This window comes from Falco cherrug, chromosome Z (genome assembly GCF_023634085.1).
Source record: "Falco cherrug isolate bFalChe1 chromosome Z, bFalChe1.pri, whole genome shotgun sequence".
In the NCBI taxonomy this organism is placed as follows: Eukaryota; Metazoa; Chordata; class Aves; order Falconiformes; family Falconidae; genus Falco; species Falco cherrug.
The window spans coordinates 82,068,431-82,082,106 of NC_073720.1; positions in this window are offsets into that span (position 1 = coordinate 82,068,431).

Genomic DNA, 13,676 nt, shown 5'->3' on the forward strand with positions numbered 1-13,676 from the left:
GTAGCCTTCAGCTTAATTTATTTTTCTCTGTGTAATTATATATACAGACAGCCATTCACAAGGGTGTAAATGAATGACACTCATTATAAGAAGCAATTTAATCCACATATATGCTTTTACTGAAATTAAGGAACTGAATTGTAGTGGTATACCTTTTTTTCCCCCTCTTGTCTTCCCACCCAAGTCTTGGGTGAAAAAATATAAGAAAAAACCAAAGCTTAAGAATATGAGGAAACACCTGGTGGATCAAATCAAAGATTCTAGTTCAAGATGTGTTTTCAGCAGGGGTCATTTCTGTCTCAGAGAAAGAAGAGACTCAAATGGGAAAAAAGGAAAAAGTTGTGATCTTTGTGCGTCATAGATGGTTAAAGGACTTCCTGAGCTGAAGATTGCACCTACATCATACTTAACAGCTACTGATGAACATGCTTTCCATGAGCATGTCTATTCTTGTCTTAAACACTTTTATATCATTCACATCTATTAGTTAAAGTGGTGGCTGGATACATGGGGAAGGCGATTAGAGGACAGACAGTACTATTTCAGCTGTATCTGCTCTGAAAGCATTAGCTGTAATGTTACTTGAATGCCTGCAATTTCAGATTATGTAGTTCTACCTGACACCTGATATGAACAACATTTTTATGGCAAATGATGAAAATAGTAAAAATATAAGGCTCTGAAGTTGATAAGAAATATCACAACCCCCTTCCCAAGGAAATTAAATTGACATTTTTCCCCAAAAATGCAGTTAGTCATACGTTTTTATTTAAATCTGCAAATTTACTTCCAATTATTTGGAGAAGTGAGAATCTGAATCAAATATGGCTTTAAAATTAAATTTCTTAACTTTGGTATATTTTAACAGTTGCACAAAACTTGAAAGGAAATAGACTAACATGAAATTCAACAACCAGAGTTAGTAAACAAGATAAGATTTATTTCCCAATTAATATAATTGGAAAATACCGAGAATGTATATCTTAAAAAGCATAAAATAGAGTTTTGGTTTAGTAAATCCATAATAGCATTTTAATGATGAATGCATTAATTTATTTTAGGGGTTTTGTTTGCTTAGTTGGTTGGTTTTGTTAATTTTTTGGGGTTTTGTAGGCTTGGAGATATGTAGGAAAAGACCTTTACAAGTCAGTGAATAAAATGTTAGATGATACTGACAGCTCAGATAGATCAGAAGTAGCAAACATTCCACATACCAAGTCCATATGAAATCCCATGTCTTTTCCAGTCTCATTTGGTAATTTGAACCTCTGATATACCTACTTAATACATGAAGTAGTTTGTAAAAAAGAATTAAAATAAAAAAATCAGAGTCAATCAGAAGGTTTTGATCTTCTACTTTAATCTATCCGTCTTGCTCATTTTGTTTGTAATAGTGATCTTTTGAAGTAGAATTGGTTTTGGAATCACTTAAAGATTCCAACAACAAGAAAACTTTACTTGGAATTTTTTACAGCCAGACACTAACCACACCTACAATGTGTGGACTGCTATCGTTGGCAATGACAAAACAGGATAATTACAGTTAATAGGTTATTTTGCTGAATAAACTGATGTACAGGCTGAATACTCAAAACAGAATTAAGAAGCCCTCTCCACTAAAGGTCTTGTTGAAGATAAGTGGATAATGAAAGACATTACGTGTGAAACATAGCAGCAGGCAGTATAAAAGTGATCTATTTGTGCTGTTCAGTGCTGTTGCTCCCCAAGCATTTTAGAAGTTGTGATGCAAAGAATTCTCCATCTTTGTCTTGAAGAATGAGTGTCAAGTATCTAACATTGTCTGATTATAATATATTAATTTTTATAATGGGAAATCAGTGAGTTTACTCTTTAGGATTGGAGATTCAACAGAAAATATGAAGAACGTTTAAGGGAACAGTTAAAGAAATGTAAGGTTTCATTGATATTACCCCACACTAAAAAGAAGGAAATCACTTGTTTTATTTTATTGCTGTCTCAACTACTCCTATAATAAAGAGGAAAAAAAAAAAAGAAAAAAAAAAGAAGCCCAAGACTTTGCAGATTGGTATCTTTTGTTCAGAAGTATGTTTCAATTTCTACTATGCTGCAATTGCAGTATTTTAGATCACAGCAAGAGAGGTCTGAGATGCAATATTCTCTCATCTTCAGCTACATATGCAGAAGAGCTTAAAGGAAAAAAATAATCACAGTGTCTTAACTTACAATTTATTCAGTCACAATGTGAGACTCCAAAACATATAATTATGACATATTCAGACCATAACCCAAAAGCCCAAAATGTAATGGGCTGTGCTACACTGAGGCAAGGAAACTGGCTTATAAACAGACCCAAATACCCACACCGTGGGGTTTTTTTTGTTGTTGTTTTGTTTGTGTTTGGTTTTGGGTTTTTTTGTTGTTTTGTTTTGGTTGTTTGTTTTTTTTTTTATGATGAAAACAGCAAAGAATACCAAAACAATCTTTTGTTTTCAATTTATTTGTTTATATTTGGGGATAGTCTTGCAAAATGCTTTTATAGTAACACTTCATTTTATTTAACTGCAGGCTCTGAAGCTCTATCCTGCTCCTGAAATGTGTTAAGTAACTCTCATTTCTCTTTGAAGGCAATGTTTAATGCTTTCACCACAGAGGATACAGGTTAGAGATTTAGAGTCAGTCTTTGAAAAGTAAATGTATGTTGTGAAACGTTTAACAGCTTTCAGGTCCTGACTTTTAAAAGTGGGCTGTCTGAAGTGGTTTTCTTCGCTATTAGCATTATGACTGTGACCATTGGGGAATATCTTAACTATATGTATCAGATGTACTGCCTAGGAAATCTAATGGTTTTCTCTGTCCATGAAAAATAAGCAGTGTAACATGGTAGCCTCTTAGGGCTGAGAATAAGTCTGCATAAATGAGATAAAAGGGCTGTGGGAGTCAAGAACCAAGAAAACCATCAAAATGTACCTCCAAAATAATAGTTATATTTAGAGGGAGGCATGTGTTTACATAATGCAATAAAGAAAGGCCAGTATCTTCTTTTTTTTTTTCTTTCCTTCCCTGCCACCCCCCCACCCCCCCACCCCCCAACATCCCTCCTCCCGTATAGCAGATTATTACAAACTGGAACAGGGACAATATTTTGGCTTGGGGGTTTTGTTGCTCATTTTTCCCTTTTAATGTCTATAGCCTATTAGTTAAAAGTCTGTAAAAGAAAGAGGTTGGAATGTTGAGAATTATGCTGTGTTTGTTCAGGAATTCATACAGCAGCATTTTAGCACAAAGGTGTTTACAAGTTTATTTTAAAAGATGTCGAAGAGTAATTGAAAAGTAAATGCAGAAAAATTACTAGATCCACTGCTAGATTATTTTATGAAATTTTGACATGAAGGATTTGTCTACTATGATTTACAATATCAGTTCAAATAATTTCTTGTGTTTTCTGTTTTGAGGCTTCAGTTGTCCAGTCTGGCAATTACTCTACATCTCCATAAAAGCACGATTCAGAACAAAATAGCTTGGATAACTTACTGTAGCTTTGATTTTAGAATCACATCCAATGTAGCACCTGGAATAACCATCTTTTGGGAACTGCTGTTTCTAGAAATGATGATGAAGTGAAAAAAACCTTATTTTTTGTGTCTGCAATCCATGGAGCACTCTACATAGTTAATTTGAATATTACAGTACTTAAATATGATATGATATGACGTGGGTTGATTTTAATATTTTCTAGCAAAATCTTTTCACTTCAGATTTTAACTGAACTAAAAGGCATCCACAAAGAAAGACATGTTTTGAGTAATTTACTATTTAAAAATTGGAGACATTTCAATGTTGTAAAAGTAATCTTTTTCAGGCTTGAAGAGAAAAAGGTTTATTTTTCTCATGTAAATATAAAAAAACCCCAAGATTATTTAAACTATATATACAAAATTAACACCAACATATTTTAACAGATTAAAACTACCTTCTTCCAATTCTGAAGTTATAAAACTGTTCATGATCTGAATTGCCAAGATTGGAGAAACTCAGAACACTGAGTTTTGAAGGACAGATATTTTTTTGTTAGATTTGCCTGTGAGGCAAAGGATCTAGGAAGAATCAGTGTCATTGTATTAGCTCCTTATCTTCTGAACAAGACAGATTTAACTCTGAATGGTGAGTGGAGTGAAGCGAAACTTGGAAAAGAAAATTGTGTTTTTATAGACATGGTGTGGTTTTCTTGTTTAAAGTGTGAGCCAGTTGTCCCAGAGAAACTACAGGCAATCCCTGCAGTGTTTGACAATTCAGACAGAAAATCACGTTAACATAGTGCAGAAATTCCTCAATTTATTCATAAGGACTCTGTGCTTATATGTGTAAACCTCTACCTCTTAAAGGACGTCCCAACTTTGAAATAAAGATTATGATAAATATACACTGAGGAGGCAAAAGAAAAATAATTGCAGGGGTTATTCACTTCTGTAATAAGCATTTAAAGAATTATGCACAACAGAGGTAATATAACTCTTCTGAGATCCTGACTGTAATGCTTTTCTATTCAGCAGCAGCACTAGAGTAGCATCTTAGCAATGTTTACCTGCCTGACATGTGAGGAAATCTGGATTTTGTGGTCCAAGCTAGTCTCTACACCTCCTAAATTTAAACAGGGTGGCTCTTGTAGCAGCATGCCCACAAACCCTTGAAAAGATAAGTCAAAATAGCTCTTGAAACATTAACAAAAAAAAAAAAAAAAAGAGGAAAAAAAAAAAGACAGGTCAAACTATTGTTAAGGATTTGTGGGTGGTAAGGCTCTTGATCTGCTTCAAATATTCATATATATCCTGGTGGGAGTCTGATATAGGCCACCCAATCAGGATGAAGAGACAGATCAAACATTCCACAGGCAGCTGGGAGAAGTCTCAAGATTGCTAGCCCTTGTTCTCATGAGGGACTTCACCCTGCCAGATGTCTGCTGGAGATACAACACAGAGGAAACAGCCTAGGAGGTTCCTGGAGTGTGTGGAAGAGACCTTCCTGACCCAGCTGGTCACTGCGCCAGCCAGGGGAGATGTCCTTCTGGACCTGCAGCTTACAAACAGGGAAGGACTGGTGGGGGATGTGGTGGCTGGATGCTGTCTTGGGTACAGAGATCACAAAATGATAGGGGGTTTGATTCTCCGAGAATTAAGGAGGGGGGATCAGCAAATCTGCTACCTTGGACTTCCAGAGGGCCGACTCTGGCCTGTTTAGGAGCCTGGTTGACAGAGTCCCTTGGGAGATGGTTCTGAAGGGCCAAGGCTCCGCGAAGGCTAGACATCCTTCAAGAAAGTAGCCATAAAGGCATGGGAGCAGGCCATCCCCATGTGCCGAAGGGCGAGCCACGGGGGGAGAAGACCAGCCTGGCTGAGCAGACAGCTTGGTTGGATCTCAGGGAAAACAGGAGGGTTTATCACCTCTGGAAGGAGGGGAGGCAACTCTGGAGGACTATAAGGGCATCACAAGGTTATGCAGGGTGAAGGTTAGAGAAGCAAAAGCACAGCTACAACCCGGGCTGGGCACTGCCATAAAAGATAAAAAAAAAAATGTGTTTACAAATACACTAAAAGCGAAGGGAGGGCCAAGGAAAAGCTGCATCCTTTGTTGGATGCAGCAGGGAATGTTGCCACAAAGGACAAAGAAAAAGCTGAGGTACTTGACGCTTTCCTTGGTTCAGCCTTTAATAGCAAGAGCAGCTTCCCTCTGGGTGCTCATCCCCCTGAGCTGGAAGAGAGGGACAAGTGTCCACAGCCCAGGAAGAATTGGTTAGTTTCATTAACTGCTGCTCCACTTCGATATGCACCAGTCAGTAAGGGCAGATGGGATCCACGCGAGGGCACTGAGGGAGCTGGCAGAGGAGCTCCCGGGCCACTCTCCATCGGTGATCATCAGCCCTGGCTCACCGGGGAGGTCCCAGCAGGGTGGGGGCCGAGGCCCCCGGTAGGAGGCCCGAGGAGGCCGAGTGCCGGGCCCTGCCCCTGGGTCACAGCAGCCCCAGGCAGCGCTGCAGGCCTGGGCCAGGGGGCTGGGAAGGGCCGGGGGAAAAGGGCCTGGGGGGGCTGGGCAGCAGCCGGCTGGGCGTGAGCCCCCGGCGTGCCCAGGTGGCCAAGGCGGCCAGCAGCGCCCCGGCCGGTGTCAGCAGCAGCGTGGCCAGCAGGGCCAGGCAGTGCCCGTCCCCCTGCGCGGGGCACTGGTGCGGCCGCCCCTCGGGCCCTGGGCTCAGGGCTGGGCCCCTCGCTGCAGGAGGGACGCGGAGGGGCTGGAGCGTGTCCAGGGACGGGCAGGGGGCTGGGGCAGGGGCTGGGGCACCAGGCCTGGGGGGGCGGCTGGGGGGCTGGGGGGGGCAGCCTGGGCAGGAGGGGGCTCAGGGGGGGCCTGGTCGCTCCCTACAGCTGCCTGGCAGGGGCTGCGGGCAGCGGGGGTCGGGCGCTGCTCCCGGAGAACAAGCGACAGGGCGAGAGGAAACGGCCCCAAGCTGCACGGGGGGGTTAGCTCGGGTAGCGGGGAAACGTCTTCCCCGCAGGGGTGGTCAGGCCCTGGAACAGGCTGCCCAGGAGGGAATCAGCATCCCTGAGGATATTTATAAAGCTCATAGATGTGGTGCTCAGGGACATGGTTTAGTGGTGGACTGGCAGTGCTGGATTATAGGTTGGACTTGATGATCTCATAGGTCTTTTGCAACCTAAATGATTCTATGAGTCCATGCATGTATGTGTCTATGAATCTCAGTCATGTGGAGTTACTAAGTAAAAGCTACAACAAAGGAGATAACAACAATAACTGCACTTAAGTTTTAATGGAAATGATTTTTTTCTGAGTGTCATGTCCTTCTTAACTCCTTGTTATGCAGTGTAATTGCACTAATAACAATGAATTCATTTAAATTTAATTTGGATGTCATAGATACAGCCCTAAGAGTTCTATTGTCATGCAGAGCTTATTTAATGTAGCACTAAATTAGAGAGTTACCAGCTTTAGTCACTCATTAATACTCTACTGCATTTATTAAAACTGAAGAGCCGGTCTCCAGGGAAGCCCAATAATCACAATAGTGATAAGAGGTGGGCTGCTGCGTGGTTGTATCCTTAATGCTCCAAAGTTTCCCTCAAAATGACTTTAGGGGTTGGCTAGCAAAGGACCAGCTGGGCTGTGCTAGTCATTTTGTTTCCTACAGAGTTTTGGCGACGAAGATTATATGCAAGAATATGAGACCTTGCTTCCCAGTGTTTTGCTGTCTCAAGAAGAGCATGACAGTATGGTCATGGGGCTATGCTTTGAAAGCCTGAGGCAGAGAAGTAAGAGAAAGTTGCATGCAATGGGAAGAAAATAATTTTACAAAGAATGTCCCTGTTTAAAAAAGGTCTGATTGAGATGTCTGCAGGGGACAGAAATTACATTAATGGAAGAGTTTGTGTGTACCAAATTCTTCCTTCAGGTTTAAACCAGTTTGGACTGTAAAATCTTTCTCAGTTTCCCCAAATAAATATTTTTTTTCCCTAAAGTACTTTTATTCCTGTTTCAAGATTCCTTTAACATGTGATTTAAAAATATCTAAATGAAAACTTATTTCAAAAAAAATCTAAAAAAGGGAGTCAATATTAAAAAAATAACTGGAAATACTTTCATGTAGCCTTGATTGTGTTTCCTAAGTCTAATTTAAAATTCTTGTGAAATCACATAAGACAACAACATACTTGTATTGGGTCTGGCTGAGGTGCAGTTACTTTTCCCCACAGCAGCCCTCGCAGTGCTGTGCTTTGTATTGATGCCTAGAAAGGTGGTGGTAACACACCAGTGGTTTTGGGGTTTTTTTTTGTTATTTATGATGTTTGTCTTCTGGAACAACCATTAAGGGTACTGAAGCCCTGCTTCCTGGGAAGTGACTGGACATTGCCTGCTGATGGGAAGTAGAGGACAACATCTTTTGTTTTCCTTTGCTTCCGTGTGCAACCTTTGCTATTTCTTTATTAATCTGCCTTTATCTTGCCCCTTGTGGGTTTTTTTCATCTTACTTTCTTCCACTGTGTCCTGCTGAGTTGAGGAGTGATCAAGTGGCTTGATGGGCACCTAGCATTCAGCCAAGGTCAAACCACCACAGTACTCTTCAAGTTTCTAGAACAGCATATTCTGATGGGATGAAGTTCTCCTGAAGTTTCTTTGACCAGCTCCGGCTCTGGCATATTTGGGTGGATGATTGCTATGAAGACTGATAATCCAAGCCATGAATTGGAATTCACCTTGACTGTTAGAAACCTGTTAATTGTTATTTAACTACAGTGGTAGTGTCGTTATAGAACCCCATGAATAATTTCCTACATAGTCATGATAAAAAAAATGACCAAGCTAGCAATTTTAAGAAGCTGTGTAGGAAGTTCAACAATTTCCTTCTGCAGTTAGAGATAATTTTTTTCTCCCAGCAGATGAGTTATTGGCATTCTATGGTATTTATAATGTGTAACAGATAGTATGTCCATGTAGTTCTTTTTATATGTAATTTACATGGTCACTCCTATAATTTTTAGTTTAATAACATTAAACCAATTAACTATAAAACTAGTAAGAATTGTGCACACTAATGAGTTGTTAGTGGAATTGAATTTGCTTACATTCTCAGTATATTTGGCCCATTATTACCAGGAGTCCAAGTAAGTTCTTTGTTACCTTACCTTTAAGTTCTGATTAGTCCAAATTCTAGCATGCACTTGCTCTGCTAATCACAGAGTGGTTGGGGTTGGAAGGGACCTCTGGAGATCACCCAGTCCAACCCCTGCTGAAGCAGGTCACCTACAGCAGGTTGCACAGGATCACGTCCAGGTGGGTTTTGAATGTCCCCAGAGAAGGAGCCTGCACGGCCTCTCTGGGCAGCCTGTGCCAGCGCTCTGCCAGCCTCAAGGTCAAATTCTTCCTCATATTCAGGTGGAACTGCCTGGGCTGCAGTTTGTGCCCGTTGCCCCTTGTCCTGTTGCTGGGCACCACTGAAAAGAGACTGGCCCTGTCCTCTTAACACTCACCCTGAATATATTAATGCTTACTGTAAAGCTCTGAACGTCATAGTAGAAGAAGAAATTTCTAGTAACCTGAACTGAGTTGGCTGCTTAAATTATTTACTTCTGTATTTCCCCTTTACTTCTTTTAATCCTGGCTCATAAGTGCTTACTAAAAGTTTTAATTTCTAAACTTCAGACATTTCAGCTGGTTGCAAAGTTAATCCAGAAATAGTAGTTATCACTCATGCTTACACATGAACCTTGAAAACTATGCACATTTCATTCTATGACAGCAAATCTTTCCCAATTTTTTTTCCTTTTTTCTTAACATAATTTTAACATTAATAATTTAATGCTTGACACTTCCATTTCCTTTACAGTACATTCACTTCTGAAGTCAGCAGGTGCTAAGAGCTTTAAAGGAATCAATTAGGTTTCATAGCATCAAGATTTTAAATATAATGAAATTGGCTTGTTAAAAGTAATACTTAAATATATTGAGTTGTTAACATATATGTGTAATTGCCAAATATGCATATAAGTGTTAAAAATTCATTGCTTGGGGGATGTTGATCTTCAGACTTTTTTACTTGCACCAGATCCGAACCTAGCCCATTGTTTTAGAATTTGCTGTCTTTTCTCTGCATATTACAAGCTCATTCTTTTCTTGAATTTCAGCCTTTATGACGTTTCCTGGTTTGTTGGTGTTTCTTTGTTGTTGCCCAGGGTGGCACTGATGTTTGTGGTTTTTTGTTGTTTTGGGGTTGGGTTTTTTTGGTGTCTTTTAAATATGGTCTTAAATACCAACAGATGTGCTTGACGCAGGAGATTGACCTGGAAGACTACTGGCTGCTAAAGATACGTACTGTGTGCCTGATGAGGAACTGTAATGTTAACTAGAAGGCTATAAATCCCTGCTGAGGTTACTTCCAGAATCCTTATCAGCTAGTACTGCCAAAATGCTTAATTTCATTCCTCCTTTCTGGTTTCTGTTATGTACATCCAATCAGATTATTCTCCTTCTTATAAAATTAAACTTGTATTATGACAATGCATGCATAGTCTGTTGCACCTAGACTCAAATTTGCAATAAACCCAGGATCTTTCTCTTCCAGTTCTTGCTGTAACCATGGCAAGTTGCCTTGGCAGAAGGTCAGGAATTCATTAATGGCATACAAACATAGAGGTGGCTGCTGACAATTTGAAGGAAATGGACTTTTGATCTGGTTTTAAACTTTATAACCATGTAAACTTTCCCTCCTGTTTTCTTGAAAGTGACATTTTGTATTCGGTAGTTGTTGGTTACCACCAGCTGTTTTCAAGAGTTATGACCAAGTTGTGAAATGTCCTGTCTTTTTTCAGTGCTTATAATACAGCTGGCTCTTTTTCTTACTCCTCAAGGTTTTCTATTTTGTGTGCTACTGCTAGTAATGCAATTGAGGTAATTCAAACTTTTTGGGCAAGCAACCAAAAAAAATATCTGCTTAGCTAGAATACCAATTAGGTCGACTGTTTCTTAACTCATTCATCTTGCCATCCACATGTTTGTTGCTTTGGGTATCTGTTTTGGAAATTAAACATGTAAGATGACCATTCAAAACTTTAAATGGTTTTGTAGAATATTTGCTGCTCAATAAAACAGGGTCAGGTCTGGTTTCTGGCCTGGGACCAAGAGGCACAGCCTGATGAAATGTAGGTGAAAAGCAAAATAATGCCAAAGTTTCTCCCTCTACCTGTATTACTTATAGGTATAGAAATAGCCTTGGAGCAGGATCAATTTGGCCAGCTGTAGACATTTGTATTCTAGACATCTGAACCTTGCCGAGTCTGTAGTAAAACAGTTGAAATTGTCTCATTCTAAAGCTGAGAAGTTGACCAAATGAATGTGCTAATTTTTCTCTGTTGATTATGGAAGGAGCCACAGTTCAGGTAAACACATCTTACATTGTAACTTGCATAGTTAAACTGGTGGAGTAAATTTCTTTTAAATATGTCTATTTAAATAGCCACTTTTCAATGTGAAAGTGGAATGAATTATTTTTTGCAGTCTGAAGTAGCAATTTAACCATATTAAATGGCATATTTCACTTCAACACAGAAATAAAGCTTTAGTAAGAAATTCCATTCTTCTGATTTCATGATCCACTTATAGTTATTAAAACTCCAAGGATGCAGAAACCTTTTTCGGTTTTGTTTTACCATTTAGTCATTGAGGAATACACACTGCTAAATGTTTTGCTTACCGTGTTTACCAACCTTTATTACCAACCTATAAATCTTTGGAAATAATAGCTCAAAAAGAAAAAATCACCAAAATAAAATCTTGAAGTCGTATGCGATTAAAAGAACAAAAAAAGTGTGCAAAGTTTTTTATCCTAATCTTGTATTGTGATTTTTCCTTTCTCTTAGCTCACACTCATCACTGAAGTCTTACTTAGGTAAATCCTCAGCCAGATTGAAGGAGGATTAGTTGAATGGCATCAGTGACCACAGCTGTTTTGCTGGCTTCCATTTGTCTCTCCTGACAGGTATGTAACTTTCCAATATAAAGGATCAATGCTGTTTGTTCTCTCTCATGAGTTGTTTTGGTTTTCATTTTCAATCAGTGGCTATACACGTTCACAAACAATGAAGAAAAGTGGCAGTGAAATAAGAAGATGTACAACAGCTTGATAGTTTCGTCTGTTAAAGTACCCCATCTTTCTGTAGGTGTCGTCAGGAGGTATATTGTCATCTTACTAACTCTGTGAAGCCCCTTTTCTGTCTTCCATCACAAAAACGTGAGGGGGCAGAAGGGGGTCCTACTCGTGGTTGTCTTTCCAGCTATAGTAACAGACTATTTGGGAGTAGGCTTCATCAAAGCACTGTTGTGTGTACAGCACTTTCCCCAGTAGCCTCGTGCCTGCCAAGTACCATTTCATCACAGCAAAATACTTGGATCAACAGGATCATTACTTTGGACAGAGAGAGTAAAGCTACAGGTAAAAAGAGAAAACACATCTTGACAAATATCGGTAGCACTTCTAATCCCCAGATACTGTGCCCTGAGTGATGGATTGATGTTCATATGGCAATAAACTAGCCTGTTTCCAGCCATTGGCAGCAGCCTACCTCTTAGCATTTTCTTTCAGTCTTTTAATTCCCCCCGGGTAGATTACTGGAACTTAGGAAAAACTGTGTATTAAATGCATGTATGTCAGTTAACAGGGAAACCAAGAAAGTGACTGACAAGCTTATTTCTCACCACCTCCATGCTCCAAAGAGCTTCTTGTGCCCTTTTACACATGTTAAATTTCTGCTTAAATTAGTCTCAGAAGGGGACAGACTCTGTAGGTCATTAGTGGTACTATACTTGTTAACAGAAAGGTGGGGACCAGTAATACTATATTGGTATTTCTGTCTCAACAGAAATTACTGCTGCGTACAATTCCTATGTAGGAAGGCATCTAAAACAAGTAGGGTTTTTTTCATTATTTTAATGATTTGTCATATAAAGTAAATAGGAAGTTAAAGGGTGGGTGGGGTGGGTGGGAATTATGTCAGAAAAATGCATTCAGATGTATTTATTTTTAAAGAAATATACCTAGACACTGTTTTGGAGCTAATGAGAGGGGGTTTAGGTTAAACAAATTTATTCATTTTGATAGAAAAAAATGGTTTAATAGATATTAAATTTTGGTCCATTGATTGACAGAGAGCTGAAACCTTATTTTATTGATCACACAGGTAGTTAGAAGTATGCATAAAATCAATATAAAAGACATGTGCAAACCTGGCTTTCCTATAAAGTCATCAGATTGTGAATTTTAGTATCAGTAACTTACATCCTACCAATATAGTATGTGAAGGTATTACCCTACCATTTTAACATGAAAGAATTTTGAAATGTGTGATCTGTAGTTGGCTGAAGAAGCCGCTGAAAAAAGTTAAACAAGGTTGAAAAGTTTTGTTTCTCTTTGACCTTACTCCAATAGGATGTTCAAAGAAAACTCCGTGAAAAAAAAACCCAAACCAACCAAACAGGTGGTGACTATAATTGAGGAGTATCTGCTTCTAATGCTAGCTTCTTCCCACAGCTCTTGTCATATGTTTCCATGCTGAGCTGTAGTGAATACATGTGATCATGCTGGTTGCAAATAAGCATAATGCTCCATCATTGGTGCTACAGCAGAACTGCAAATGTGTCAGGCCCCACAGACTAGCTGCTCAGTAGCAATGCAGAGGAGATCTATTGTTTTACGTGCAGTTTCTTATGATGGAGTTATCAGTTAAATAACAAAAGGACCTTTGTTCTTTGTCATTAATCCCACTGTCTGTCATACTACATAGCAATGCAGAAAATAGTTGTATCAACTCTGTGGAAACTGGAGGGAAGAAAAAAATCCTACCCGATGATAAATCATATCAAAATAAAAATAAGAGTAACATCTCCATGCTTGTATTATGTTTAATTTTCTCCATGAATACTTCCTTGTAGAGGGTAGTTGTTTCAGTGAATTTCTACGCTGGCTTACACTCCTGAGTAAAGTGGGTTTAAACAATTTAGAGAGGTCTAGTGGAAATATCTTTAGAAACATCTAATAGAAAAGAGTAGCCTATATACCTGTACTAAAACCTGTTCAAGCAGTAGGAGTCCTTTCCGCCTGTTAAAAGGGGAGTGAACCGAGCCTGGACCTCTTGGAGGTC